The sequence below is a fragment of the Gopherus flavomarginatus genome, chromosome 1, assembly GCF_025201925.1.
Source record: "Gopherus flavomarginatus isolate rGopFla2 chromosome 1, rGopFla2.mat.asm, whole genome shotgun sequence".
NCBI lineage: Eukaryota > Metazoa > Chordata > Testudines > Testudinidae > Gopherus > Gopherus flavomarginatus.
In genome coordinates this window covers 370,314,907-370,340,421 of record NC_066617.1, presented here as the reverse complement: position 1 = coordinate 370,340,421, position 25,515 = coordinate 370,314,907, and the positions used below count along the sequence as shown (strand labels likewise).

Sequence of the window (25,515 nt, the reverse complement as noted above, 5' to 3'; positions counted from 1 at the left end):
TTGCATTCTTGGCTGAGCTCCCAATGCCTGTAGGTTCAAACACATTGTCCAGCGTGGTTCAGGGTATAGCTCATCAATTTACTCCCTCCCCCCACCACGTGAAAGAAAAAGGAAAGAAATCGTTTCTTGACTTTTTTCAGTGTCACCCTATGTCTACTGAATGCTGGTTGTAGACGCGATGCTGCAGCAGTGAAGAGAAGTATCCGCTCTTCTCCGCTCTCTGGTGGCAGATGGTACAATATGACTGCTATCTGTTTTCACCATCAGCCCGTGCTTGATAACTGCTGAATACCCTTGGCTGGCCTCAGGGGCACCTGGGTAAAAACAGGAATGATTCCTGGTCATTCCCAGTAGATGGGACCGAATGGCTGGTAACCGTCCTCATCATAGCAACTGGGGGCTGAGCTCCATCAGCCCACTCCCTTTCCTGTGTAAAGAAAAGATTCTGTACTACCTGGACTATCATAGCAGCAGCATGCTGGGCTCCTCTCCTCCGCAACGCTTAATGTCCTGCCTGGACTGTCATAGCACCGGGAGGCTGCCTCCCCCTCATTTTATCTCACTAACAAGTCGCTGTTTGTTATTCCTGCATTCTTTATAACTTCATGACACAAATGGGGGAGACACTGCCATGGTAGCCCAGGAAGGTTGGGGGACAAGGGAAGCAACAGGTGGGGTTGTTACAGGGGCACGCCCCGTGAATGGCATGTAGCTCATCATTTCTGTGGGATCTGACATGGAGCAGCTGTGCTCTCTGATACACTGCTTCTCCAGTACACTTGCCCCATATTCTAGGCAGGACTGACTCTATTTTTAGAAACCATAAAGGAGGGATTGACTTGAGGAGTCATTCCTAGTTTTGCTTTTGCGCCTCCCACTGATCTCAGCCAGGGGCACCCATGATAGCAGCAGACAGCACAGAAGGACAGATAACTGTCATCTCATTGCCAAATTACACTGGGAGCAGATGGTACAGAATGACTGGCAACCATCTCTGCTATCATGCAAAAGCAAATGAATGCTGCTGTGTAGCACTGGAATATCGCCTCTGTCCACGGCATCCAGTACACATACGGTGACTGTAAAAAAGAAAGCTGAGCGGGCTCCATGGTTGCCGTGCTATGGCATCTGCCAGGGCAATCCAGGGAAAAAGGGCGTGAAATGATTGTCTGCCGTTGCTTTCCTGGAGGAAGGAATGACTGATGACATTTACCGAGAACCACCCGTGACAATGATTTTTGCCCCATCAGCCACTGGGCTCTCAACCCAGAATTCTAAGGGGCGGGGGAGACTGTGGGAACTATTGGATAGCTATGGAATAGCTACCCACAGTGCAATGCTCCAGAAATAGACACTAGCCTCGGACCATGGACGCACACCGCCGAATTAATGTGCTTAGTGTGGCCGCGTGCACTCGATTTTATACTATCTGTTTTATAAAACCGGTTTATGTAAAATCAGAATAATCCCGTAGTGTAGACGTACCTATAGACAGTTACTTCAGTTGGGCAGGTGTGGAGTTAGTGTCACATATGGGTGAATAGTGAAAACACTAGGTTTGCACTAATATCCAATTGAGTGTGCACTTTACTTTACCGTTCTTGTGTAGGCAGTGATGGGTGTAAATTACATACAGCCACCATTACACTCCCCTTTCCTGCACCTCAGCTCTTCTCTGCTGAAACACAGACCAGCGGTTCTGTTGTCTCATGACTCTTTGGAAAGTCCTGCACAAGTATCGCGGAGGGATTGTTTTCTTGACCCTGAATGTAAGTGTATTGAACAGCTACTGGTCAGTTACCAGGTGACAGCATTATACAGTTGTTCCACTGAAAAAAGGGTTAATAGCACAAACCCATTGCAAATAGTATGTAGACTATTGTAGCTTCTCTGACCCTTAGTTAATGGCTGACTGGTTCTCCTCAGGTTCTGTTCTGTGAGGCTGTAGCCTGTATCTGGAGTGGTAACAGGCATTGAGGTCAGTATAATTATTTTTTATTCCCTGAGCTCTCACGCTGTGGTAGATAGTACTACCAGCAGCTGTTATTCAAGCACAATGGGAATCTGCAGGAAGTGGATTTCAAAGTCAAATGCATGGAGTATACATGGAAATTGAATGGCATTTCACACATAAAAGTAGTCTGTCGCTCTCTCTCTCTCTCTCTTTCTCTCTCTCTCTGAGTGTCTCTGTCCTGTATTCCTAAAATAGGTAGCACCCAAAACTAGTACTGGGAGAGATATGGAGCTGATATGCCATAATGAATGTGTAAGTTAAACCGAGTTCTAGGGATATTTGCTTATAGCTATATTGGGTTAACTATTGGGATGTTTGTCTTATGGCTACATTGGGTGAAACCAATATGGCTCTTCTGAATTTAAAAACAGGCTGCTGGAAATCATGAAGGAAGGAAAGCAGCAGCTGAAGAAGAACTATCTCTCAGTGAGCACTTCATGGAGGTAGAGAGACAACAGCGGAGCTACAGGCTGGGAAGAGCCTATTTCCATGCTCTAGCTACATTACAGTTTGTTTTCTTAGTTCTGGGAGTCTGTAGAGAGGTGGAGCAGCTGTTGCTGAGACACTTTTCAGACTGACAGGCACAGACACCACTGGGGAAGTCTGAAGGCCTCAGCCTGCCTGGTTCCCCATTAGAGTGGTGGAGTTTCCATCCACTTCTAACAGCCCCCTAACCTGTGTCTGAGTTATTGAAGTCCTCAAATCGTGGTTTGAAGACCTCAAGCTGCAGAGAATCCTCCAGCAAGTGATCCTTGCCCCACGCTGCAGAGAAAGGTGAAACCCCCCCAGGGCCTCTGCCAATCTGCCCTGGAGGAAAATTCCTTCCCAACCCCAAATATGGCGATCAGCTAAACCCTGAGCATGTGGCCAAGACTCACCAGCCAGCAACCAGGAAAGAATTCTCTATAGTAACTCAGATCCCATCCCATCTAACATCCCATCACAGACCACTGGGCATACTTACCTGCTGATAATCAAAGATCAATTGCCAAATTAATTGCCATCCCCTCCATAAACTTACCAAGCTTAGTCTTGAAGCCAGACATGTCTTTTTCCCCCACTACTCCCATTGGAAGGCTGTTCCAGAACTTCACTCCTCTAATGGTTAGAAACCTTCATCTAATTTCAAGTCTAAACTTCCTAATGTCCAGTTTATATCCATTTGTTCTTGTGTCCACATTGGCACTAAGATTAAATAATTCCTCTCCCTCCCTAATATTAATCCCTCTGATATATTTATAAAGAGAAATCATATCCCCCTCTCAAACTTCTTTTGGTTAGGCTAAACAAGCCAAGCTCTTTGAGTCTCCTTTCATAAGACAGGCTTTCCATTCCTCGGATCATCCTAGAAGCCTGTCTCTGAACCTGTTCTAGTTTGAATTCATCCTTCTTAAACATGGGAGACCAGAACTGCACACAGCATTCCAGGTGAGGTCTCACCAGGGCCTTGTATAACGGTACTAACACCTCCTTATCTTTCCTGGCAATACTTCGCCTGATGCATCCTAAAACTTCATTAGCCTTTTTAACAGACATATCAGACTGGCGGCTCATAGTCATCCTATGATCAACCAATACTCCGAGGTCCATCTCCTCCTCTGTTACTTCCAACTGATGTGTGCCCAATTTATAACTAAAATTCTTGTTATTAATCCCGAAATGCATGACCTTGCACTTTTCACTCTTAAATTTCATCCTATTACTATTACTCCAGTTTACAAGGTCATCCAGATCTTCCTGTATGATATCCTGGTCCTTCTCTGTGTTAGCAATACCTCCCAGCTTTGTGTCATCTGCAAACTTTATTAGCACATTCCCACTTTATGTGCCAAGGTCAGTAATTAAAAGGTTAAATAAGATTGGCCCCAAAACTGATAACTGAGGAACTCCACTAGTAACCTCCTTCCAGCCTGACAGTTCACTTTTCAGTACTACCCGTTGTAGTCTCCCCTTTAACCAGTTCCTTATCCACCTTTCAATTTTCATATTGATCCCCATCTTTTCCAATTTAACTAATAATTCCCCATGTGGAACCGTGTCAAACGTCTTACTGAAATCGAGGTAAATTAGATCCACTGTGTTTCCTTTGTCTAAGAAATGTGTTACCTTCTCAAAGAAGATCAGGTTGGTTTGGCATGATCTACCTTTTGTAAAACCATGTTGTATTATGCCCCAATTACCATTGACCTCAATCTCCTTAAATACTTTCTCCTTCAAAAATTTTTCCAAGACCTTACACACCAGAAGATGTCAAACTAACAGGCCTATAGTTAGTTGGATCACTTTTTTTCCCTTTCTTGTAAATAGGAGCTATGTTAGCAATTCTCTAGTCATACGGTACAACCACTCAGTTTACTGATAAATTAAAAATTCTTGCTAATCGGCGTGCAATTTCATGTGCCAGTTCCTTTAATATTCTTGGATGAAAAATATCTGGGCCCTCCGATTTTGTCCCATTAAGCTGTTCGAGTTTGGCTTCTACCTTGGATGTGGTAATAGCTACCTCCATATCCTCATTCCCATTTGTCATCCTACCATTATCCCTAAGTGCCTCATTAGCCTCATTAAAGACTGAGGCCAAGTATTTGTTTAGATATTGGGCCCTGCCTAGATTATCCTTAACCTCCATTCCATCTTCAGTGTTTAGCGGTCCCACTTCTTCTTTCTTTGTTTTCTTCTTATTTATATGGCTATAGAACCTTTTACTATTGGTTTTAATTCCCTTTGCAAGGTCCAACTCTACAAGGCTTTTAGCCTTTCTCACTTCATCCCTACATGTTCTGACCTCACTAAGGTAGCTTTCCTTGCTAATCCCATCCATCTTCTACTCTTTGTAGACTTTCTGATTTTTCTTAATCACCTCTCTGAGATGCTTGCTCATCCAGCTTGGTCTGCAACTCCTGCCTATGGGTTTTTTCCCCTTTCTTGGGATGCAGGCTTCTGATAGTGTCTTCAACCAGGGCCGGCTCTAGCAATTTCGCCGCCCCAAGCATGGCGGCACGCCGCGGGAGGTGCTCTGCCGCTCGCCGGTCCCGTGGCTCCGGTGGACCTCCCACAAGCGTCCCTGCAGAGGGTCCGCTGGTCCCGCGGCTCCAGTGGACCTCCCGCAGGCATGCCTGTGGATGCTCCACCGGGCCGCGGGACCAGCGGACACTCCACAGGTTGGCCTGAGGGAGGTCCACCGGAGCTGCCTGCCGCCCTCCCAGCAACTGGCAGAGCGCCCTCTGCGGCATGCCACCCCATGGCGCGCTGTGGCCTGGAGCCGGCCCTGTCTGCAATTTTGACTTGAAGTAATTCCAGGCCTCCTCTGCCTTTAGATCCACAAGATCAGTCCAATCCACTTCCCTAACTCGTTTCCTTAATTCTTTAAATTTAGCCCTTTTGAAATCAACAACCCTACTCCCAGATTTATTTTTGTTTATCCTTCCATCTAGTTTGAACTGAATTACCTCATGATCACTTCAACCAAGGTTGTCACCCTACAACCATTTCTTCTATGAGGTCCTCATTACTCACCAAAACCAAATCTAAAATGGCATCCCCTCTTGTTGGTTCTTCAACTAATTCGTGAAGAAATCCATAAGCTATCACATCCAGAAAAATCTGAGCCCTATTATTATTACTAGCACTTGTCCTCCAGTCTATATCTGGGAAGTTAAAGTCTCCCATGGTCACACAATTCCCATTAGTGTTTACCTCATTAAAAACATTAAAGAGGTCTCTATCCCTATCCAAATCAGATCCTGGCGGTCTGTAGCACACCACAAGCACTGTCTCAGGGGAGGCTCTAGTAGCTTTCTTTCCCAATGTGAGTTTTGCCCAGACAGACTCTGTCTTATCCATTCCATCACTTCTTATTTTTTTACAGTTAACCTCATCGTTGATGTACAATGATACTCCACCACATTTGCTTTTATTTCTGTCTTTCCTAAACAGCACATAACCTTCAATACCTGTACTCCAGTCATGACTACTATTCCACCATGTTTCTGTTATCCCTATAATATCCGGATTCACTTCCTGCACCAGAAGCTCTAGTTCCTCCATTTTGTTACCTAGGCTTCTCACATTATTGTACAGACATCTTAATTTTTGCCATTTGGCTTCACTGACATTCTTTACCCAATTAGGCACAGACATTCTACCACCAGTATCACCTATTAGACTGGTATCTACACTACCCTTCCTACTTATGCCCATTCTTCTGCCCGTGGCTTTATCCTCTCTTACCTTGTTTTCTTCCCTCTCAATGTTAAATTCCGGTGTGGAGATTACCTGGACATCTCCCACCCATCTCCCCCAAATTCCTAGTTTAAAATTCTTTTAATCAGTTGGGCGAGCCTCCATCCTAGAAGTCTATTCCCTCCTTACTCAGATGAAGTCCATCCCAAAGAACAGTCCTCTGTCCATGAATGCTTCCTAGTGGCCGTACATCCCAAAGCCCTCCTTATAGCACCACTGCCTGAGCCATAATCTTGTCACACCTTTGTTGCCCTTCTCTAGGAACAGGCAAAATCCCACTGAAGATCACCTGAGCCTCGATTTCCTTAAGCATCTTCCCCAGTCTGGAATAGTCTCCCTTGATACATTCCAGCGAGAATCTAGCCGTATCATTCGTTCCCACATGAAGGGCAACCAACAGATTCTTTCCCGCTCCCATTAGAATCCTTTTCAGCCTCAGGTCCACATCCCGTGTCTTAGCACCCGGCAGACAGCACACCCTTCTGTTCTCCGGATCAGCTCTAGTTACAGGCCTGTCTATTCTTCTCAGGAAGGAGTCCCCAATCACGTAGACGTACCTTTTCCTGGTAACAGTGTGATTCTCCAGTCTATCCCCTGCTCCCACTGGCTGCAAGTCCTCTTGTTTCCTATTCACGCTTGCAATCCTCCGCAACCCATCCCATATCCTCCTGGGGCCCATATTTGGTGTTGTCTCCATTAACTCTTCCCCTCTTCCTGTAGGACTAGCTGCTCTTCTCTTTTTCCTTGCCCTCTCATTTTCAGCGACCACCTGCTGTGCCCCTTCTTCATTTTCCAACTCTGCAAATCTGTTCCTGAGATCTATTTCTCCTTCACTGGCCCCTCGTTTCCTCTGCCTGGTTCTCTTAGTCACATCCTTCCATCGTCCACTTTCCGCACCCAGCAGTCTCCCCTCAGAATTCTTTGGTCCTGCTTCCATCTGCAAGTCTGAGCTTATTCCCTCAGCCTCCTCATGTCTTTGTTCCATCATCTGCTCGAACCCCCTTCTAAACTCAACCAGAGTTTCCACCTGTATCTCCAGTCCTTGGATCATTTCTTCCATCAGCTCTATCAGGCGGCACTTCATGCAGATGAAATTCTTTTCAGGTACCGCCTCCGGGATCATGTACATGCAGCAGCTTCCACATCCAGTCATCCTCATTGTGTCTTTCACTGCTGTCTCTCTATCGGTCACAGCCTTCCCACCTAAAACCTGTTAGTCCAAGAAACACAAACCAAAACAGACTCCCAACAGGCACCAGAACACGGGCAGACCACAACTCACTCCTCTCACTAGCCTGTCAGTTCCTCTGCCTAGGTCTCTAAGTCTCCCCCACGAACTCCCCCTGTAAACTCCCACTGAAACTCCCCTGATTACAGCTCTGTTTGCTGGCTGCTGTGCCGCTGACTCAGGGGCTTTGGGTTTTTACACTCCGAGTTCATTTTGAATCTCAGATTTCTGCATAGCTTGAACAACCCACCGAGGACAATGGCCAGATGAAGCGGTGGGATTCCCAAGCTACCCAGCACTGCCTGCTCTCCAGCCCCAACACTCAGTCACCCCGACAGCCCAGCTTATTTTTCTGTCTCACTACAGAACATCTGCAAATGGAAACAGCTTGCAGCCTTTCCCCTTCACTTTTCATTTAAAGATACTGAAACCTTCCAACGTACCCAATTGCTGCTAGAAGGGGAGCCACTGACATAAGAGGTCTTCACCCTAAAGGACAAAGAGTCATCAGAGAGGTAGCACAGGCAGCAGGCAGTATCTGTTCAGACAGGGAGTCAGGTGTCTTTATGATCATGTCTGCACATTCCCTTGGGGGCCACTTGGCCATTAGGGAAACTCAGCGGCTTGGCTTAGTGTCCACCAGCTTTAACCACCATCACGGCCAACGGCAAATTGCAGGAGGCCAAATCATAAGGGATGCATTGTCATGCTACCCGTGCTGAGTCATAACATCCATTACTGACAGGCTGGCTGAAAGGTTCACAGGAAGGCTAAACTCCTCCATGGTCCATTGTCTTTGTTTATGAGCCATCAGTAAGGCTATATTTTAGTCATAGGTATTTTTTTGAAAAAGTTACGTACAGCTCTTGCACAATAAACAAAAACTCATGAATTTTAATAAGTACTCCTACCTAAAACTTAGGCGGAGGTCTGTGGGTGCCTGGGGAGGGGGTCATCCGGGGGCACCGGAGGTGCTGGGGGAGATGGCATGGGACCACTGCTGGTGCTGGGGGGTGCAGGCTGTGACACATGGCCCGGAAACCCCACTGATGCTGGAGCTTGGGGGGGAAGGCATCGCCGTGCTGGTGGTGGAGTTCAGGGGTGGATAGGGCTGGCAGGCTACCTACCCACCTACATGTGTCCCTGCAGCTCCTGTGCATATGGGAACTGCAACCAATAGGGGCTGCGGGGGTAGGGTCTGTGGGCATGGACAGTGCATGGAGCCCCTGGCCCCTCCATGACAGTGGGAGACAGGGTTCCCGCCACCCCGACATAAGAGCCACCCTACACTATAACCCCCTGCCCCTAGCCCTGAGCCCATTCCCACATACTCAAACTAAAACTGCTGTTGCTGACCCAGATGCTTTCTCTCTCTTTCCTTCCCCTCCATTTTTTTGCCTGGCAGTTACATGGCTAGTTTCTTTTACTCAATTTCTGCCTGTTTGAGCTCCAAAATTCTCTGGTGTGCAGCTCCTTCCGCTTGCTTCTGAGCTTCCATTTCTTTTATCTGGAATTCTTTTAACTCCAAAAGTCTTTTATGTTCATCTTCTTTTTCTTCTGCCTGCAATCTGCATGGCTCCAATTTCACAACAGTTTCTCTCTCACTCATTTTCCTGCTTTTCTGTCCCTTCTTACATTTTCCAAAATAAGCAAAGAGATAATAACAAAGTGGAAACCTATTCGACAGATCTCGAGCCACCTCACATAAATCTCACTTAAAACTCCACCACAGTATGAAGTGCAAATCTCACTCTGAACACCAAGCTATGAATTTCACACGGCTTGCTATGCTACTGTGATCGGTCGCCAACCCTGGGGTGCAGTCTGGGAGCCACTGGAACCACTGAGCTCCTAACCATTCAGCTGGGCTGGCTTCTTTCACACTGCTCTGCTGGTGACACAGCCAGTCTCTCCAGGCCCTGTTATCACCCAACACAACAGCAGGTGGCGATGCACACCAACTGATTTACCTGAGTGCTTTTCTTATGCCACACAAGGACAAACAGGAGAGAAGAGCTAATTTCCCAGCTTCCCGGACTTGCATCTTTCCTGGAATATAAAGCCAGAATTACACCATCTTGCACTGCACTGTGATCTCTAAAATGCAAACTCATTAATATAGGTCGTTTTCCACTCAATGTGGGAGAGATATGCAACAGACTTTGTTTACAGCGCTGCAATTTTTCCAAACACATAATTCAAAACAAACTGTTTATGAAAAAACATAAACCAAGTTTATTAATTACATAAAGATATTTTAAGTGATTATAAGTGATAGCAAACCGATCAAAGCAGATTACCTAGCAAATAGACAGAGCTGCAGACTGAGCCTAATTAGATAGATAGATAGATAGATGGATAGGATAGGATATGAATTGTCAGTTTGTCACCCTGATTGATGATGCAAGCAGTTCACAAAGTTTTCATACACAGGCTGAAATCCCTTTATCCTGGGACCAACACTTCCCCCAGTTTAGTTTTTGTTCTTCAGATGTTTCCAGGTGTTTTTATGTGTGGGGATTGACAGCAAGAGAGGATGTCACTCCCTGCCATATATAATTTTTCAATACAGCAGGAACCCTTTGTTTCAAGACAAGTTCCCATCTCAGTTTGTAGAAAAATACAGTTACCAAAATGGTAACTGTGTCACATACTCTGGTCCTAATATATATAACTTCAGGTACAAAAATAATACATTCACACATATAGGATAATCATATTCAGCAAATCATAACTTTTCAAATGACACCTCACGAGACATATACTGTACCAGATGCTTCATAATTATGTCATAGTTATACCACTATGATGAATATGGTGCAGCCTCACAACCTCCTATATTAACACCTCAATGTGGAACAGTTAGACTCATAGACTAATAGACTTTAAGGTCAGAAGGGACCATTATGATCATCTAGTCTGACCTTCTGCACAATGCAGGCCACATAATCTCACCCACACACTCCTGTAACAAACCCCTAACCTATGTCTGAGTTATTGAAGTCCTCAAATTGTGGTTTGAAGACCTCAAGCTGCAGAGAATCCACCAGCAAGTAACCCATGCCCCACGCTGCAGAGGAAGGCTAAAAATCTCCAGGGCCTCTGCAAATCTGCCCTGGAGGAAAATTCCTTCCCGACCCCAAATATGGTGATCAGTTAAACCCTGAGCATGTGGGCAAGACTCACCAGCCAGCACCCAGGAAAGAATTCTCTGTAGTAACTCAGATCCCATCCCATCTAACATCCCATCACAGACCACTGGACATACGTAACTGCTGATAATCAAATATCAATTGCCAAATTAATTGCCAAAATTAGGCTATTCCATCATACTATCCCCTCCATAAACTTATCAAGCTTAGTCTTAAAGCCAGATATGTCTTTTGCCTCCACTACTCCCCTTGGGAGGCTTTTCCAGAACTTCACTCCTCTAATGGTTAGAAACCTTGGTCCAATTTCAAGTCTAAACTTCCTAGTGTCCAGTTTATATCCATTTGTTCTTGTGTCCACATTGGTACTAAGCTTAAATAACTCCTTTCCATCCCTAATATTTATCCCTCTGAAATTTTTATAAAGAGCAATCATATCCCCACTCAGCCTTCTTTTGGTTAGGCTAAACAAGCCAAGCTCTTTGAATCTCCTTTCATAAGATAGATTTTCCATTCCTTGTATCATTCTAGTAGCCCTTCTCTGTACCTGTTCTAGTTTGAATTCATTCTTCTTAAACATGGGATACCAGAACTGCACACAGCATTCCAGATGAGGCCTCACCAGTGCCTTGTATAACGGTACTAACACCTCCCTATCTTTGCTCAAAACACCTCGCCTGATGCATCCTAAAACTGCATTAGCTTTTTTAACAGATATATCACATTGACGGCTCATAGTCATCCTATGATCAACTAATATTCCGAGGTCCATCTTCTCCTCTGCTACTTCCAACTGATGTGTCCCCAAATTATAACTAAAATTCTTGTTATTAATCCCGAAATGCATGACCTTGCACTTTTCACTCTTAAATTTCATTGTATTACTATTACTCCAGTTTACATGGTCATCCAGATCTTCCTGTAGGATATCCTGGTCCTTCTCTGTGTTAGCAATACCTCCCAGCTTTGTGTCATCTGCAAACTTTATTAGCACATTCCCACTTTTTGTGCCAAGGTCAGTAATAAAAAGGTTAAATAAGATTGGTCCCAAAACTGATCCCTCAGGAACTCCACTAGTAACCTCCTTCCAGCCTGACAGTTCACCTTTCAGTACCACCCATTGTAGTTTCCCTTTTAACCAGTTCCTTATCCACCTTTCAATTTTCATATTGATCCTCATCTTTTCCAATTTAACTAATAATTCCCCATGTGGAACCGCATAAAATGCCTTACTGAAATCAAGGTAAATTAGATCCACTCTGTTTCCTTTGCCTAAAAAATCTGTTACTTTCTCAAAGAAGGCAATCAGGTTGGTTTGGCACAATCTATCTTTTGTAAAACTATGCTGTATTTTGCCCCTGTCAAGGTTTTTTCCCCATTTTGAACTTTAGCGTCCAAAAAGTGGGGACCTGCATGGACCCTTCTAAGCTTAATTCCTAGCTTAGATTTGATAATGCTGCCACCAGCCAAAAATATAGTGTTTGGCACACTTCCTGTTGCCCCAAAATCTTCCCCGGGGAACCCAAGACCCAAACCCCTTGGGTCTTAAAATTAGGAGAAATAAACCATCCCCTCTCCTTTCCCACCCCAGACTTTCTCCTCCCTGGGTTGCCTTGGGAAGCTATAAAAAGATCCAAACTCCTTGAATCTTGAAACAAAGAGGAATTAACCATTCCCTTCCTCCTTTTCCCCTCACCAATCCCTGGTGAGTTCAGACCCAATCCCCTTGCGTCTTAAAACAAGGAAAAAAAGTACTCAGGTTCTTAAAAAAGAAGATTTTTAATAAAAGAAAGACAAAGTAAAAATTATCTCTCTAAAATCAGGATGTAAAATGCTTTACAGGGTATTCAGATTCATATAGCCTAGAGGGACTCCCCCCACCTTAGCCTAAGATTTAAAGTTACAGCAAACAGAGGTAAAAATCCTTCCAGCAAAAGACATTTACAAGTTAAGAAAACAAACATAAGACTAATCTGCCTTTCCTGGTTATTACTTACTATTTTGAAACATGAAAGACTGATTCAGAAAGATTGGAGATAACTTGGGTGTATGTCTGGTCCCTCTTAGCCCCAAGAGCGAACGAGAAACAAAACAAATAGCACAAACAAAGACTTCCCTCCACCAAGATTTGAAAATATCTTGTCCCCACATTGGTCCTCTGGTCAGATGTCAGCCAGGTTCACTGAGCTTCTTAATTCTTTACAGGTAAAACAGACATTAACCCTTAACCATCTGTTTATGACAGTCCCAGTTGCCATTGACCTCAATGTTATGAACTACTTTTTCCTTCAAAATTTTTTCCAAGACCTTACATACTAGAAGATGTAAAACTAACAGGCCTATAGTTACTTGGATTGCTTTTTTTCCCTTTCTCAAAAATAGGAACTATGTTAGCAATTCTTCAGTGGTACAGTACAACCCCTGAGTCTACTGATAAATTAAAAATTCTTGCTAATGGGCTTGCAATTTCATGCGCCAGTTCCTTTAATATTCTTGGATGAAGATTATCTGGGCCCTCCGATTTTGTCCCATTAAGCTGTTTGAGTTTGGCTTCTACTCGGATGTGGTAATAGCTACCTCCATATCCTCATTCCCATTTGTCATCCTACCATTATCCCTAAGTGCCTCATTAGCCTCATTAAAGACTGAGGCCAAGTATTTGTTTAGATATTGGGCCCTGCCTAGATTATTCCATCCTCAGTGTTTAGCGGTCCCACTTCTTCTTTCTTTGTTATCTTCTTATTTATATGGCTATAGAACCTTTTACTATTGGTTTTAATTCCCTTTTCAAGGTCCAACTCTTCATGGTTTTTAGCCTTTCTCACTTCATCCCTACATGTTCTGACCTCAATAAGGTAGCTTTCCTTGCTAATCCTGCCCATCTTTCACTCCTTGTAGGCTTTCTCCTTTTTCTTAATCACTTCTCTGAGATGCTTGCTCATCCAGCTTGGTCTACAACTCCTGCCTATGATTTTTTCCCCTTTCTTGGAATGCAGGCTTCTGATAGTTTCTGCAACTTTGATTTGAAGTAATTTCAGGCCTCCTCTGCCTTTAGATCCATAAGTTCTTCAGTCCAATCCACTTCCCTAACTAATTTCCTTAATTCTTTAAAGTTAGCCCTTTTGAAATCAAAAACCTTAGTCCCAGATCTATTTTTGTTTATCCTTCCATCTAGTTTGAACTGAATTAGCTCATGATCACTTGAACCAAGGTTGTCCCCTACAACCGTTTCTTCTATGAGGTCCTCACTACTCACCAAGACCAAATCTAAAATGGCACCCGCTCTTGTTGGTTCAACTAATTGGTGAAGAAATCCATCAGTTATCACACCCAGAAAAATCTGAGCCCTATTATTGTTACTAGCGCTTGTCCTCCAGTCTATATATGGGAAGTTAAAGTCTCCCATGGTCACACAATTCCCATTAGTGTTTACTTCATTAAAAACATTAAAGAGGTCTCTATCCATATCCAGATCAGATCCCGGCAGTCTGTAGCACACCCCAAGCACTATCTCAGGGGAAGTTCTAATAGCTTTCTTTCCCAATGTGATTTTTGCCCAGACAGACTCTGTCTTATCCATTCCATCACTTCTTATTTCTTTACAGTTAATCTCATTGTTGATGTACAATGCTACTCCACCACCTTTGCCTTTATTTCTGTCTTTCCTAAACAGCACATAGCCTTCAATACCTGTACTCCAGTCATGACTACTATTCCACCATGTTTCTGTTATCCCTATAATATCTGGTTTCACTTCCTGCACCAGTAGCTCTAGTTCCTCCTTTTTGTTACCTAGGCTCCCGCATTAGTGTACAGACATCTTAATTTTTGCCATTTGGTTTCACTGACATTCTTTACCTTATTAGGCATAGACATTCTACCACCAGTATCACCTATTAGACTGGTATCTACACTACTCTTCCTCCTTATGTCCATTCTTCTGCCCATGGTCGTATCCTCTCTTACTTTGTTTTCTTTAAATTCCAGCATGGAGATTACCTGGACATCTCCCAACCGTCTCCCCCAAATGCCTAATTTAAAGCTCTTTTAATCAGTTCCTCATATGTGTCACCTAAAAAGAATGGCTCAGGTTTGGGAATCTCCCTCACATCCTCTGCAGCGAAGACCAATCAAACAGTTTCATTTAACCTCTCTGCAACAGCCTCATCTTCCGTGACTGCACCTCAATCATCCAGTAGCCCCATTGATTGGTTTACAGTCTTACTGCTTCTCGTGTACTTTGAAAAAAAAATTGCTGTCACTTTTTGTTTCATTTGCTAGTTGCTTTTCAGATCTTTTGAACTCGTTACGCAGTATCACAAAGTCCCATTCAACAAGTATAAGTCACTACCCCCAAAATCATGAGATTAGTTTAAAAATAATGAGATGCATTAATGTGGGGTTCATTTTCATTTGCCTTTGGTGTACCAGCCTTTGGGATCAGCTGCTTTAGGTTTTCTAAAGGGATGTCAAGTGATAAAAAAAAAGTAATCATGATTTAATCATGTAATTAAAAATAATTGTGATTAATTGCACAATTAATTGCACTGTTAAACAGTAATAGACTATCATTTATTTAGATATTTTGCATGTTTTCTACATTTTCAAATATCCCTTCCAGTCCTGGAGTCTATGAGTCTATGAGTCTATGAATTACAACACAGAATACACAGTGAACAGTGGTCACTTTATGTGCATTTTTTATTATGTAACCCTTCTGCCCCTCTGAGTTGGCACCAGCAAGGGCCGGGTTCAGTGTCCAGGGGTTCCATTTCAATAACACAATGCAAAATTGGATCGAGCCCCCACCCAGTGACCTGGGACACTTACCTACCACACTCCCCTGGGTGTCTCTAGGAGGCAATACTTCCCCTCTTACAAGCACGGAGTCTGAGTGTAGCAAAATCTTTTTAATAAAAGAAGGAAACAATATGGCATCCCATTGGAGAAACACCACAAACAGAATTATAACACAAACCATAAGCAAAAACCCACCTCCAAGTACGTTTGGCAATGTCCTTTCCCCCTTAGGGTCTTAAGCCCAAATCAAAAGTCCAACAACCCGAAAGTCTCTAGTCAGTGCTACCCCAGAATTCAAAAGTTTATCTGCAGAGTTTTACCAGCCCCAGCCTGGGTGGAAATGGGAGGAGGGGGAAGTCCACACAAGGTGTTAAGGGGCACCTTACGTGGGCCAGGGCCAACTGCTCCACCTCTCCATGGAGTTCTGCTGCAGCCTTCACCACGACCAGATCCACTACACCAACTATGCTGCTCCTCCAGCCATCCCTGCAAACCACTTCATTCCACTCACTGTTCCATGGGCTGTTCCAACATGCTGCAAACTGCTCTACTCTGGCAGCCACTTAACAAGAGGTTTTCAGGTTCACTAGTTAACACAACACTCAGCAATCTCAGCTCTCAGTAGGGGAGTCCTGGTGCACCACTGGCCCAACATGAACTCAGCTCAACAACCTCTAGATGGACTCCTAACAGAATCAAAATTAGCTCTACTCTTTCACAGTGGAGAAAGAATGCACAATTGGTGTTCCAGACCCTTAAAAGGAGGCCCCCACTATCAGATGCACACTCACCAACCTCTCTCAACTCACTGGCTATTGGAACCCATTTCCCTTGTTTCGCAAGTGTTACTTAAGTTATATTGAGACATCTCTGTCATAAAGTAGTCTCAAAGTTCCTCATTCACATAATCAGGTGTCAACACTTTATTTATCCTGCTCCAATAACAAAGAAATTGGGGAGCCCAGAGCTGTCAAAATAACCATCCTAAGCTGCATTGGGCTATGTTGGGCGTGCCCATGCAAATATATGAGAATTCACACGTTCTGAAATTCTTTCATGCTTCCCATAATTCACCACCAGATGTCAGGGTAGACCTCATCCTGACTGCTTACAATTACAAGTGCTGCACCATAAAAGAAAAAAAGAAATAATATTTTTAAATTCACCGAATACTGGAACTGTAGTGCAATCTCTTTATCATGAAAGTTAAACTTACAAATGTAGAATTATAAGTAAAGACCTGCATAAAAAAGAGAACAAAGTAACATTTTACAGACTGCAAGTCCACTCAATCCTACTTCTTATTCAGCCATTTGCTCAGACAAACAAGTTTGTTTACATTTGCAAGGGATAAAATTGCCTGCTGCTTGTTTACAATGTCACCTGCAAGTGAGAGGAGGCTTTCACATACCACTGTTGTAGACGGCGTCACAACATATTTACATGCCAGATGTGCTAAAGATTCATATATTTTCATGTTTCTACAACCATTCCAGGGGACATGCATCCCCTTTGCAACCTCATGACTGTCCAACATTCCCCTCAGAAATCCAGTACCTACCTCTCACTGTCACCCCCGAGCACCCCTCACATCTGCCACAGAAACCCAGGTGCTGGAGTCATGGGGCTTCCCAGAAGCAGCTGTCACAGAAGGCTTTGATAAGAGGCCTTTAATAGACAGATGTCAGAGGTGGTGCTCTGTGGAACCCTGACAGCCCTGATCTTAGGGTCCCAGAGTATCTAAGCACCTGGAATGTATTTATCCTACTGTCACCGCTAAACACTTATCACCATTCATGTCAGACTAGACACTTCAGTCTCTTCCCTTCAGGTGCCATTGACCAGAAGCATACAGTCACCCCCAGCCTCCTTAAAACAAATAGGTTTATTAGCAAACAGCACAAAGCGTTGGAGAACATGGTTTTAAAATGACAAGGAGCTCCACAAATCTACACTCATCTATCACTACGAGCTAAGCTGGACAAGTTTTGCTCTGGTGATAGAGAATTGGAACTGGTCCCAATTTATATTCTCTTGGGAATCCAAGGACACAGCCTAGTTTGCCTGAGCATCTTCCCATCTGTTTCCCCTTTTCTAGGGGGAACAGCCTCTGCTGAAACCCATGTGAGCTTGGACCCCATCACCATAGCGCTCAGCCGTGCCCGTGTTAGAAGGCCTAAGTGTGAAGCTGACTTTTGTGCTCAGACTGCTTTCTCCCAGCCAGACAATCTAAGATGAAGGTCCTCAAGAATATTGTATTTATTTTTCTGCCACTTCTGTGAGGCACAGGAGGGCTGTTATCCACCTGTGCAGAGGCTCAGAGACAATTAATGGCTTGCCCATAGTCACACACAGCAAAGGAATCAAACCCAGATCTCTTGAGTTACAGAGAAATACCTAAACCAGAAGACCAGCCTTCCAAGCAATGGTGGGGCTGGATGGATTCTCTGCTGCACCAGCAGAGCTCCCTTCCGTGCTGTAGCAAGTGGGGATGTCGATGTCAAGGAATCGGTGACAGTGGTTGGATTCACTGGCCTGTTCTCCCCCTGCCTCAGCAGATTTTGAAGTGGCCTCTCTGCAGAGCTGAACTCTGACTGTTCCTAACAGCTTCCCAGAGCACTGCACACTCTGTCCAAATCCCTGCACATGGGTGTCACCCCAGAGTGCCCCCTTGTGACATAAGGTAGCCCTGGAGGTGCCCTGCCAGTCCCTCAAAGGTCCTTGCAATGGCTTACTCTCAGCCTGCAATACTTAAAACAGGAGTCCTCTTTTGTGGGGTCGCATTTATTCAGTCTTCTCTAAAACACAGGCTCTCCTACCTTCCTGTCCCACCCTCCTCCTTTACTCAGGCACCCCCCCCCGCCACCCTGCTTGCTGTGGTAAGCGCTGGTTCAGGCTTGCCACACCCTCTGCCCCATTTCTGCCTCTTAAGCCCCAGCAGCTGCTCCTCCACTTTCCCTGAGGCTCTGCCGCAGGTCCAGGCCAGAGCCGGGCTGTGGTAAGAGCTACCCAGGGAGCCCAGACTGCCTTGGGGAGCCCTGGGCTCTCCACCTTCCCTGTGTGATGCAGCCTGGGGGATGGGGACATTGGCTGTGGCTACTCTCAGGATGACCAGTCTCCCGTGCAGGGCAGGTGGAGGCTTTGGGGCTCCTCCCCTCCTATTGACTCTAGCTCCTTGGACAGCTCTTCAAATGGTCCAGCTGTGGCTTCCAGTCTGGCCAGGGGCCAAGGCCTCAGGAAAAGGAAGAGCAGCGTGTGGGGCCTCAAGGCGGAAGAGGATTAGTAGAATGTGAGGCCTACAGGGGGAAGAAGAGGGACATGGGCGGGGCCGCAGAAGGGGCAAGGCTCCTGCCTGTGTCTTGCTTTTGAAAAGGTGGACACTCTGCAGTGAATGGACGTCACTGGAACAGGTGCTAGCTGTGCCTCTGTTGGGGAACTGAGGACTATTTCCATCTTTTTCATTGCTGTGGCAACACAAATGGTGGGGCAGAGGAGGGAACCTGGGCCTGAGTCTCTTGCGAGAACTCCTGTCTGTCAGGCCCTTATTCACTCATGCCACTCTGCTCAATCTCGGTGGGGAGTGGGCTCCGAGGCGTGTTGTGTGCAAAGCCATGAATGGGGGTACGGAACTGCCTGAATGGCTTCTCCAGAGGCTCCTGTGTAAATCGTTTGTCTCACATGACTCAGTCACAAACGCCTGGCAGAGGGTGTGGGGGAAGGATGAGTGTCTGTGTCACTTGAATAGCCCCTGTCCACAGCTGGATCAGCCCCCATGGATCACGCAGCAGCCTGAGCGCTCGGGAAGGGCCAGGACTGTGACTGCAGAACAGCTCTGAAGCTTTTTCATGGCTTTTGAATGTTTAACCAGAGACGAGTCAGTGACAGGCCAGGTGTAATGGGAACCAACATCCACATCCCTTCTTTTTATTTACTATATCGAGAGAAATTATGAGATTGGAGCAGCCACTGATGTGGCTGGCTCTTTATGAGCCAAAATCCCACTCATCCCCTGGCTATGCATGAACAAAGTCCCTTTTAAAAGGCTGCTGCCTGCCTTGGCTTCCTTCTCTCAGCGCACTGTCCTCCCTCACCAGCTGCTCTCCCATTGCTCCAGGCCTTAGACCCTCTCTGAACCTGTCCCTACATTGCACAGATCAGTAGCTCCTGTCATCTTGGATATAATTGTCCTGGATAGAATCGGTGGCCCATATATTTCATTTCCCGTTTCACCACCACTGGAGCCAGATGATGAACTGACTCTTCACTTGACGAACACTCTGATTATCCTCGCACTAAGGTGTTTGCTTTTTACACTGTACACAATTGGGTTCATTAGGGGTTGGACAAACAGGGAGATGTAGCCCAGAAGAATCTTAAGCAAGAGAGAAAAGCTCTCCCCCCATCTGTGTATCACAGACAGGCTGATCATGGGCACATAGAAGAGCAGGAGAGCGCAGAGGTGGGAGACACAGGTGTTCAGGGCCCTAAGACACTCCACGTGGGAGGTGATGTTCAGAAATGTTTTGAGGATCATCACATAAGACAGAAAGATGAGCAGTGGGTCCAGCCCTTCCATCAAGTGTGTAACAGACAAGCCATAGATGCTGTTCACTCTGACATCCGAACAAGCAATCTTCATGACATCCTGGTTTATGCAGTAGCAATGAGAGAGGACATTGAATCGACAATATTGGAACAATTGAAGGGAGTGGGATGATTATAACCACCCCTCTTAGCACACACACCAGTCCCATCTTGTCTATTCTTGGCAGGGTTAAGATGGAAGCATATCTCAGTGGGTTACGGATCGTGATGAATCGGTCAAAGGCCATCAGCAAGAGCACAGAGGATTCAATGTATTCAAGCACGTAGATGAAGAACAGCTGGGCAAAACAGGCATCGAGGCTGATCTCTCTAGACTTAAACAAGAATATACCCAGTGTTGTCGGCATGGTTGATATAGATAAAGCAAAGTTTGTGACAGCCAACATGGAAAGGAAAATGTGCATGGGCTCATAGAGGCTTGGATCTGTTTTTATAATGAACAGAATGAGTGAATTCCCTATTATGAAAAAAACATACACTAAGCAGAAAGGGATAGAGATCCAGAGATGGACGTCTTCCTGACCAGGTATCCCAGTGAGAAGGAACACTGCAGAGTTGAATTTGGTGTCATTGACAGCAGACATAATACACTGGGGAGGTCCAAGGAGTTCTGAACTTTCTTTCCTAAAAGGAAAAAGGACAGGAGACTGGATTACATTTAGCGAGACATCTTTCTGCTCCAAGTGCAAATCTAGAGACTCCCAGGAGCTCAAGGAAGATCAGCAAAAACATAGTCTTAGATTTACACAATGAATAGGCAGATACACACTGCCAGAGTGGGTCAGATCCATAGTCTATCTAGCCTAGTACCCAGTGATCAGTTCCAGATGCTTCAAAGGAAGTGGAAGAGGCCCTGCAATAGGCAGCTTAGAAATAACCTGCACCCACTAAATAGACAAACTTTGTGGTGCAAATCAATAAGGTTTAGAGCCCATTGAAGAGTTTTTGAAATGATCCTCACTGCTCTAATTCTATTTTCTGGTTATCTATATTAACATTCAGTCCCTCTTTGAATCCTTCTAAACTCTTGGCCACATTGATATCTTTTAGATGGGATATCCACAGCGCTGTGTGATTTTACAATTGTGACTTTCCCACAGGCACTCTTTCTGGTCCTCTGCTTCTGAGTGTGGTACATTGAATCATGAGATGTGTGTGAACACATGGCAAGTGTGCTGGGAAAACCGTCGTATTTATCTGTCCTGCACTGAAGCTATTTATAAAAGCCTTTCATTACCTCATTATACACACTTTTTTATTTTCTCCACTTCTGAGGGTCCAAATAAAGACACTGCCTCTTTGCAGTACATGAGATACATTCTTAGGCACAAGTTCTTAATTCAATAACATTGACTTGAATGACATTGTTCCGGATTTACATGTATAAATTCAATCAGAACCAGGTTCTGTTAACTTTCCCTTTTCAACTGCTCCTGGTGATATGCTCTGATCCCCAAAAATCCATCCAAGAGGAACTGAAGTGCTTTGGCTGGCCTATGTTGACTGAATCCAGAGAGTTCAATCATCCTACAGACTTCTCTTCATCCTCACAGGACCTGCACCCTCTCCACATGCAATGGTCTGTAGATCTTTGGAGAGTTACAAGCTAACACAGACAGTTACTTCAGTTGGGCAAGTGTGGGGTTAGTGTCACATATGGGTGAACAGTGAAAACACTAAGTTTGCACTAATATCCGGTTGAGTTTGCAAGTTACTTCAGCCATGCTGGTGTAAACAGTTATGGGCATAAATTTCATACAACCGCTATTCCACTCCCCTTTCCTGCACCTCAGCTCTACTCTGCTGAAACACAGACCAGCGGTTCTGTTCTCTCAGAAATCCAGTACCTACCTCTCACTGTCACCCCCGAGTACCCCTCACATCTGCCACAGAAACCCAGGTGCTGGAGTCATGGGGCTTCCCAGAAGCAGCTGTCACAGAAGGCTTTGATAAGAGGCCTTTAATAGACAGATGTCAGAGGTGGTGCTCTGTGGAACCCTGACAGCCCTGATCTTAGGGTCCCAGAGTATCTAAGCACCTGGAATGTATTTATCCTACTGTCACCGCTAAACACTTATCACCATTCATGTCAGACTAGACACTTCAGTCTCTTCCCTTCAGGTGCCATTGACCAGAAGCATACAGTCACCCCCAGCCTCCTTAAAACAAATAGGTTTATTAGCAAACAGCACAAAGCGTTGGAGAACATGGTTTTAAAATGACAAGGAGCTCCACAAATCTACACTCATCTATCACTACGAGCTAAGCTGGACAAGTTTTGCTCTGGTGATAGAGAATTGGAACTGGTCCCAATTTATATTCTCTTGGGAATCCAAGGACACAGCCTAGTTTGCCTGAGCATCTTCCCATCTGTTTCCCCTTTTCTAGGGGGAACAGCCTCTGCTGAAACCCATGTGAGCTTGGACCCCATCACCATAGCGCTCAGCCGTGCCCGTGTTAGAAGGCCTAAGTGTGAAGCTGACTTTTGTGCTCAGACTGCTTTCTCCCAGCCAGACAATCTAAGATGAAGGTCCTCAAGAATATTGTATTTATTTTTCTGCCACTTCTGTGAGGCACAGGAGGGCTGTTATCCACCTGTGCAGAGGCTCAGAGACAATTAATGGCTTGCCCATAGTCACACACAGCAAAGGAATCAAACCCAGATCTCTTGAGTTACAGAGAAATACCTAAACCAGAAGACCAGCCTTCCAAGCAATGGTGGGGCTGGATGGATTCTCTGCTGCACCAGCAGAGCTCCCTTCCGTGCTGTAGCAAGTGGGGATGTCGATGTCAAGGAATCGGTGACAGTGGTTGGATTCACTGGCCTGTTCTCCCCCTGCCTCAGCAGATTTTGAAGTGGCCTCTCTGCAGAGCTGAACTCTGACTGTTCCTAACAGCTTCCCAGAGCACTGCACACTCTGTCCAAATCCCTGCACATGGGTGTCACCCCAGAGTGCCCCCTTGTGACATAAGGTAGCCCTGGAGGTGCCCTGCCAGTCCCTCAAAGGTCCTTGCAATGGCTTACTCTCAGCCTGCAATACTTAAAACAGGAGTCCTCTTTTGTGGGGTCGCATTTATTCAGTCTTCTCTAAAACACAGGCTCTCCTACCTTCCTGTCCCACCCTCCTCCTTTACTCAGGCACCCCCCCCCGCCACCCTGCTTGCTGTGGTAAGCGCTGGTTCAGGCTTGCCACACCCTCTGCCCCATTTCTGCCTCTTAAGCCCCAGCAGCTGCTCCTCCACTTTCCCTGAGGCTCTGCCGCAGGTCCAGGCCAGAGCCGGGCTGTGGTAAGAGCTACCCAGGGAGCCCAGACTGCCTTGGGGAGCCCTGGGCTCTCCACCTTCCCTGTGTGATGCAGCCTGGGGGATGGGGACATTGGCTGTGGCTACTCTCAGGATGACCAGTCTCCCGTGCAGGGCAGGTGGAGGCTTTGGGGCTCCTCCCCTCCTATTGACTCTAGCTCCTTGGACAGCTCTTCAAATGGTCCAGCTGTGGCTTCCAGTCTGGCCAGGGGCCAAGGCCTCAGGAAAAGGAAGAGCAGCGTGTGGGGCCTCAAGGCGGAAGAGGATTAGTAGAATGTGAGGCCTACAGGGGGAAGAAGAGGGACATGGGCGGGGCCGCAGAAGGGGCAAGGCTCCTGCCTGTGTCTTGCTTTTGAAAAGGTGGACACTCTGCAGTGAATGGACGTCACTGGAACAGGTGCTAGCTGTGCCTCTGTTGGGGAACTGAGGACTATTTCCATCTTTTTCATTGCTGTGGCAACACAAATGGTGGGGCAGAGGAGGGAACCTGGGCCTGAGTCTCTTGCGAGAACTCCTGTCTGTCAGGCCCTTATTCACTCATGCCACTCTGCTCAATCTCGGTGGGGAGTGGGCTCCGAGGCGTGTTGTGTGCAAAGCCATGAATGGGGGTACGGAACTGCCTGAATGGCTTCTCCAGAGGCTCCTGTGTAAATCGTTTGTCTCACATGACTCAGTCACAAACGCCTGGCAGAGGGTGTGGGGGAAGGATGAGTGTCTGTGTCACTTGAATAGCCCCTGTCCACAGCTGGATCAGCCCCCATGGATCACGCAGCAGCCTGAGCGCTCGGGAAGGGCCAGGACTGTGACTGCAGAACAGCTCTGAAGCTTTTTCATGGCTTTTGAATGTTTAACCAGAGACGAGTCAGTGACAGGCCAGGTGTAATGGGAACCAACATCCACATCCCTTCTTTTTATTTACTATATCGAGAGAAATTATGAGATTGGAGCAGCCACTGATGTGGCTGGCTCTTTATGAGCCAAAATCCCACTCATCCCCTGGCTATGCATGAACAAAGTCCCTTTTAAAAGGCTGCTGCCTGCCTTGGCTTCCTTCTCTCAGCGCACTGTCCTCCCTCACCAGCTGCTCTCCCATTGCTCCAGGCCTTAGACCCTCTCTGAACCTGTCCCTACATTGCACAGATCAGTAGCTCCTGTCATCTTGGATATAATTGTCCTGGATAGAATTGGTGGCCCATATTTTTCATTTCTCATTTCACCACCACTGGAGCCAGATGATGAACTCACTCTTCACTTGACGAACACTCTGATTATCCTCGCACGAAGGTGTTTGCTTTTTACACTGTACACAGTTGGGTTCATTAGGGGTTGGACAACAGGGAGATGTAGCCCAGAAGAATCTTAAGCAAGAGAGAAAAGCTCTCCCCCATCTGTGTATCACAGACAGGCTGATCATGGGCACATAGAAGAGCAGGAGAGCGCAGAGGTGGGAGACACAGGTGTTCAGGGCCCTAAGACAGTCCACGTGGGAGGTGATGTTCAGCAATGTTTTGAGGATCATCACATAAGACAGAAAGATAAGCAGTGAGTCCAGCCCCTCCATCAAGTGTGTAGCAGACAAGCCATAGATGCTGTTTACTCTGACATCCGAACAAGCAATCTTCATGACATCCTGGTTTATGCGGTAGCAATGAGAGAGGACATTGAATCGACAATATTGGAACTATTGAAGGGAGTGGGATCATTATAGCCACCCCTCTTAGCACACACACCAGTCCCATCTTGTCTATTCTTGGCAGGGTTAAGATGGAAGCATATCTCAGTGGGTTACGGATCGTGATGAATTGGTCAAAGGCCATCAGCAAGAGCACAGAGGATTCAATATATTCAAGCATGTAGATGAAGAACAGCTGGGCAAAACAGGCATCGAGGCTGATCTCTCTAGACTTAAACAAGAATATACCCAGTGTTGTCGGCATGGTTGATATAGATAAAGCAAGGTTTGTGACGGCCAACATGGAAAGGAAAATGTGCATGGGCTCATAGAGGCTTGGATCTGTTTTTATAATGAACAGAATGAGTGAATTCCCTATTATGAAAAAAACATACACTAAGCAGAAAGGGATAGAGATCCAGAGATGGACGTCTTCCTGACCAGGTATCCCAGTGAGAAGGAACACTGCAGAGTTGAATTTGGTGTCATTGACAGCAGACAT

The 25,515-nt window shown here is 45.7% G+C and overlaps 2 pseudogenes; both read right to left on the bottom strand.

Annotated features, from left to right (window-relative positions):
* Positions 1-19,694: 19,694 nt before the first annotated feature.
* Positions 19,695-20,622, bottom strand: LOC127031091 (olfactory receptor 51G2-like; annotated as a pseudogene).
* A 3,967-nt stretch (positions 20,623-24,589) lies between these two features.
* On the bottom strand, positions 24,590-25,515 carry LOC127031262 (olfactory receptor 51G2-like; annotated as a pseudogene).